Raw genomic sequence first — 6,000 nt, forward strand, 5'->3', positions numbered from 1 at the left:
AAGAACCGCAAGGAGGAACAATAGCAAAACGAGACGTAGGAGGCAACAGGCTAGACAACGTCAAGAGCAAGGAGAAAGTTCTTCTACCACAAATCCACCACCATTCATACCTAACATGGAGCCACCACCACCACCTATTTCTACTCCATGCATAAACAGTCCAAGAAACACCGCTCAGTTTGCCAACCACACGGGAAGGCAAGCTGAGATGAAAACGGGAACTCTCAATTTATTATATGGAAGTCCATTCACCGGAATGGACCATGAAGATCCCTTTGCTTTTCTCACAAAATTTTATGAGATAGCATTGGTGGCCGGAGTGGATCAGGCTCAGGAGCTCCCGTTGTTCAAAAGATTATTTCCCCACGCTTTGCTCGGCAAAGCAAAAGATTGGTACTTAGACCAAACACCAGCCGTCATGACAGACTGGAACGTGTTAGAAGAAAAGTTTATCGAAAGATTCTTCTCCCATAACCGGTTCATGGAATCAAAGACGGCCATCTCGGTGTTTGCACAAGGAATCAATGAATCCTTAAATGAAGCGTGGGAAAGATTCAAGTCCATGCTTCGGAAATGTAAAGGGCATGGATTTGATGAACTGACTCAAATCCATATCTTCAAAAATGGACTTCAACCAAATTGCAAGACGTTGTTGGATGCTACCTCGGGTGGCTCTTTATTGTCTAAAAGTACCGAAGAAGCTACAAATATCATAAATCGAATGGCTCTCAATGATCTTCAGAGTCAAAGTCGAGGCAACTCTTTGAAAAAGCCGGGAGTGCTTGAACTAGGGACGAACGATGCCATCCTTGCCCAAAACAAGCTCATCTCACAACAAGTGGAACTCTTAACGCAACAAATTAAAGAGTTGAGAGAACCGTCTAAAGCTAAACAAATAGCTTGTTGTGAGCTTTGCAAAGGTGAGCATGACACCGGATTTTGTCCACCTCCGGGATTCGAAGATGTAAACTACATGGCAAACCAAAGGGACTACCAACCGAGACAACAACAACAACAACCTTATCAACCAAACCCTCAAAATCAACAACCAAATTTCCAAGGGAACCAAGGGTTCCAACCTAGGAGTAACTATTACCATAACCAAGGTTATGGAGGTGGTTCTTCTAGCCGTCAAAACCCTCCCCAAAATCCTTATCAATCTCAACAACCGCCGGTCGTAACTTCTAAGTTGGAAGAGACATTGACGCAATTCATGCAAATGTCAATGGCAAATCAAAAAAGCAACGACGCGGCTATAAAAAATCTTGAGACTCAAGTTGGGCAACTTGCTAAGCAACTCGCGGAACAATAAATCGGTCCTTCCTTTTCGGCAAATACGCAAACAAATCCTAAGGAGCATTGTAAGGCGATCACAACGAGAAGTGGGAAGGAGTTGATGAGTGAGAATAACAAAAGAGTTGAGAGTGAACAAAGAGAGAAAAAGAAAGAAAATGAGGAGGAAATAGTGGAGGAAAATATTGATGGTGAAAGAGGGGAGTTGAATGAGGAGGAAGAAGTTGAAAATAACGAAAAGAATGGTGAAGTTGAAAAGAAAAAAAGTGTGGAGATTGAGAAAAATAAGAGTGATGAAGAAAGAGGGGAGCCAGTAAAAAAGCCTAGATGGAGGAGTTCTAGAATTGCTAAAGGAAAGGAGGTAGTGAGCGCTACTCCAATCCAAAACCTTCCTTATCCTCATGCTCCGTCCAAAAGGGAGAATGAACGACATTACGCCCGGTTCATGGATATTTTTAAACAACTACAAATCAACATTCCGTTTGCCGAAGCCTTGGAGCAAATGCCCAAGTAAGCCAAATTCATGAAGGACATTCTTACAAAAAAACGGAGGCACACGGAACCTGAGACAATCTTGCTTGATGCACGATGTAGTGCCATCATTCAGAAAACTCTCCCAAGGAAGGAATCCGATCCGGGACGAGTTGTTTTACCGATAACCATCGGAGACACCTACACGGGTAATGGCTTGATTGACTTGGGATCTAGCATCAATTTAATTCCCCTGTCCATTGTCAAAAGATTGGGAAATGTTGATATCAAACCTGCTAAGATGACTTTACAACTTGCTGATAAGTCTACCACTGCACCATATGGAGTGGCTCAAGACATGTTAGTCAAAGTTGATAAATTCTTCTTCCCGGTTGATTTTATTATTATTGATATGGAAGAGGACGATGATGCTCCACTTATTCTTGGCCGACCATTCATGAAAACCGCGCGCATGATGATTGACGTTGACAACGGTTTGATGAAAGTAAGGGTCCAAGATGAAGAGGTAGCCTTCCATCTTTTTAAAGCCAAAAAGCATTCTAATGAGAAGCATGATTCTTTCCGAATCGATGCCACCAAGGAGAAGCTAGTGGAGGTCGCAAACCAGGTTCATTTTTCTAATCCTTCCGAAAGATCTCTTATCGGAGTCTACAAAAGTTCGACCAAAAATAAAGGAAAAGAGATGGAAGCATTGTTGCATGAATTAGAGGCTTGTGGAGAACTTGTCTATCATGAAGAAACAAGGGAAGGCTTGGATATGACAAAGAAAGTGGAGGAGCCAAAACTAGAGCCAAATTTGAAGTATGTGTTCCTAGGTGATAACTGTACCAAACCAGTAATCATTAGCAGCACTTTGTCAACAAAGGAGGAGAATCAATTGATGCAGGTGCTGAGAAAGAAGGATGTTGTCAAATTAGTAGAGGCCGGGATGAATTGTTCTATCGCAGATGGTGAATGGGTGAGCGTTGTACAAATAGTTCCGAAAAAGGGTGGTATTAGATTTTATCGAAGGTTCATCAAGAACCTCTTGAATTTAACAAAGCCCTTGAGGAAGTTGCTCAACAAAATGGATCCCGGAAACTCAAACAACTGAGCATCACACCGTCGAGCTTAGCTGACGTTAAACAAGCGCTTGTTGGGAGGCACCCCAACATTGTAAGTATTTACTGTTTTCTTGTTCTGTTGTATTGGGTTTCCACTTGTTAAAACCATGCTGAATGTACCTGGATTGCTGCCTTTGGAAACGGCAATTGCTGTCATGCTCGCTTGATGCTCGCTAGGCGAGGCAGTAGCGAGCTGATTCGCTAGCTGCTCGCTAGGCGAAGCAGCAGCGAGCGCTGCTTGACAGCACTTATTTAAAATCTCAGCAGGCCACTCATTTTGGCCCAAACACAACTTTTCTGTTTTTGCAACTCTGCTGAGGCAATTTAACCGAACACTCACCTCACTCTCTCATTTTCATCTCTCTCACAAACAACTCACTCAAACCCTAATTGGAAGATTGCAAACCTTACTCCACTTCACATTTCAATCAATCCGTGTAACTAAGGTTTTGCAATTGGGAATGGATGGCGGCAACCCAGCGTGCCATGATAGATATGCACGATTCTATGCAGCGGTTACAGCTGCAGGAAAGTGGTGCTCATGCATTGATGACGCGTGAGCAGTTTCTGCTTAACGCTAACTGGCCTGTGGACAGACCTGTGTATGGTGAGGGGGCGGGCGCTGGTGCGTCTTCTGGTGGTGCTGCAGCTGATGATGATGATGATGAGGCTACCGGTTCTGAGGCCGGTAGTGAGGAGGGTTCTGAGCCTTTGGAGGGCTAAGTTTTTATTTTTTATTGTTATGTTTTATTTTGATTGTATTTCCAGAATTCTGTATTTTGATTTTGGCTTTGTACTTTTGGGGTGTTTTGTCCCCCACGAACAAATTTAAATTTTGAAGTTTATATTATTATTTCTGTTTTAAATTTTGTTGTTTTAATAAATTTTTGGTTGATTGAGTGGCAAACCTTCTAGATTGGTTGCTCCTCAAAGAAGTACCCAATGAAGGTGCATCCGAGCTTGGATGGCAATGATAAGAATAAACAAGTGAATGAGGCTAAGGTACATGGTTACCTCCGGCTAGAATTTTAGAATGCATTAAGAACTTTACTCTTTTTGGTAAATTGAATATTGTCTTTTTGCAACATAATTGAATGAATGTTTCATCTAGAACTTAAAACCACAAATTGTGAGGAAACCTCCATTGTACACTTAAATGCTGGATTCTAATAAGTTTTGTTGATTCATTTGATTCATGCTTTGTCTTTTATTATTGTGAATATGTGGAAGCAATTAGAAATGATCGAGGCACTTGTTTTCTATCGAGCACAACTACATCCAAAAACAACTTACCTGTGAGCAGAGAGAGTATTCGTTAACCCCTTTGAGCTTAAACAGTTGAATCTCAGCTTGAAATAAAGCGAGATTTCAAAAATCTTTTTTACAACCCGGAAAATCTTGATTATTGTTCTTTTGCCGTAAAAAAGTTAAGAGCATTCACTTAGGGTGAGTAAGAAATAAGTTGGGGAGAATCGGTAAGTACCACAACTCTTGAAAAAAAAAACCGAGCAAGCATTGAAAATAAAAATATAGAAAAGAAACATCTGTTTTGTAAATATGATGTGAAAGAAAAGAACAAAAATAGAAAGAATGAAAATGAATGCTTGCTTGGAAGAAAAATAGTGAAAAAGAAAAATTGAGTTGTGAAATAAGAGTTGTGAAGGTTTCAAATAAGAAACAAATGGAACGAAGGCGAGATGTGTGAATAATGTACAGTGAATGTCTCTTTTGCATCGGCAATTTCGTTTTCAATGGCCTTAGAAATGACCCTTGTTTGTTAACCTGACCAAGCTTCAACCGAAAAGCCCTTAGTGATCTTCGTGCTTCCACATTACCATTTATAATTGTTAGACATTGTATGAATCGAATTGATTTCTTCATTATTTGTTAGAGAGTGAGATTATTCCCGCAGATGCAAACGCGTAAATTCTTCATTCCTTATTCGAAGAGGAGAGATAGGGTGATTCATTCAAAATAATATTGTTGTAGATGGATACATATTTCGCATTACTATTAAGTTTTAGTTCTTGTGTATTATTTTTTTCGAACCGTTGGAAATTTGTACCTGCTGATTCGCTTGTGTTTGAGCCGTTTTATCCGACTTCGGAGAAACCTTTTTCTTAAAGCAAACCTCTTGTCCTTCAAGAGGCATACTTTGCTTGAGGACAAACAAGAATCTAGTTGGGGAGAGTTGTTAGATACCCAAAAGTGCTAATTTGAGCTATCAAATATGGGTATCTTTCACTCCATTTCCTTGGTAAAATGTTCAAAACCACCCTTGTTTTAGATGAAATGCAATTCAATGATAGACGATCTTGGTACCTTTGATTTGTGTGTTATTGTGCAGGAAGTAGGCATGAAATAATAGAAAGTGAAGACACAAGAAATTTGGCAAAGGGATCAAATCAAACAAGCATTCATCAGCTTGCTCGCTAGGCGAGGACTATGGTGAAGCACTCGCTAGGCGAGCGTCCAGCGAGAGTCCAGCGAAATGCTCCAGTAATTTACAGTGGCAAACATGACCAAACTCGCTAGGCGAGCTGCTAGCGAGGTGGGTAGCGAACACTTCCAGACTTGGTGAAAAACGCAACCAGCACTCACTCGCTAGGCGAGGCTCTAGCGAGTTCCCAGCGAGCATTCCAGTAGCAAAACCTCTCAACCTCGCTGGGGCGAAGGTTGAAGCGTGTCCTTCGCTAGGCGAAGGTTTTGTTTGCTAGGCGAACATGACAGTTTGGGAAAGGTTGTTTCTCTGGGCGCAAATGCCTCAGGTGCCTTATTTAGGGGCTCGCTAGGCGAGCCATTCTGCTCGCCTAGCGAGCATGACAGCCCAGTAGCTGCACTATAAGTAGCAAGTGCCACTTTTGAGAGCCATACTTCATCTTTCCATACTTTTGTACTTTTTCTAGATATTTTCCAGCTTTTGCTCTAGAGATCTTTTTGACCTAGATTTCATTTCTCTTCATCTCTTAACCATCTTTTACAAAAAGAAGGTGGATTCCCATCCAATCTTGATTATTCGACTTGGATGTTGATCAACCTTCTTCCGAAACTTGCCGACCAAGCTACCATGAAAATGAGTAGCTAAGTCCTCCATTTGTCAAGGTTAGATGTA

This window comes from Lathyrus oleraceus, chromosome 1 (genome assembly GCF_024323335.1).
Source record: "Lathyrus oleraceus cultivar Zhongwan6 chromosome 1, CAAS_Psat_ZW6_1.0, whole genome shotgun sequence".
Classification (NCBI taxonomy): Eukaryota; Viridiplantae; Streptophyta; class Magnoliopsida; order Fabales; family Fabaceae; genus Lathyrus; species Lathyrus oleraceus.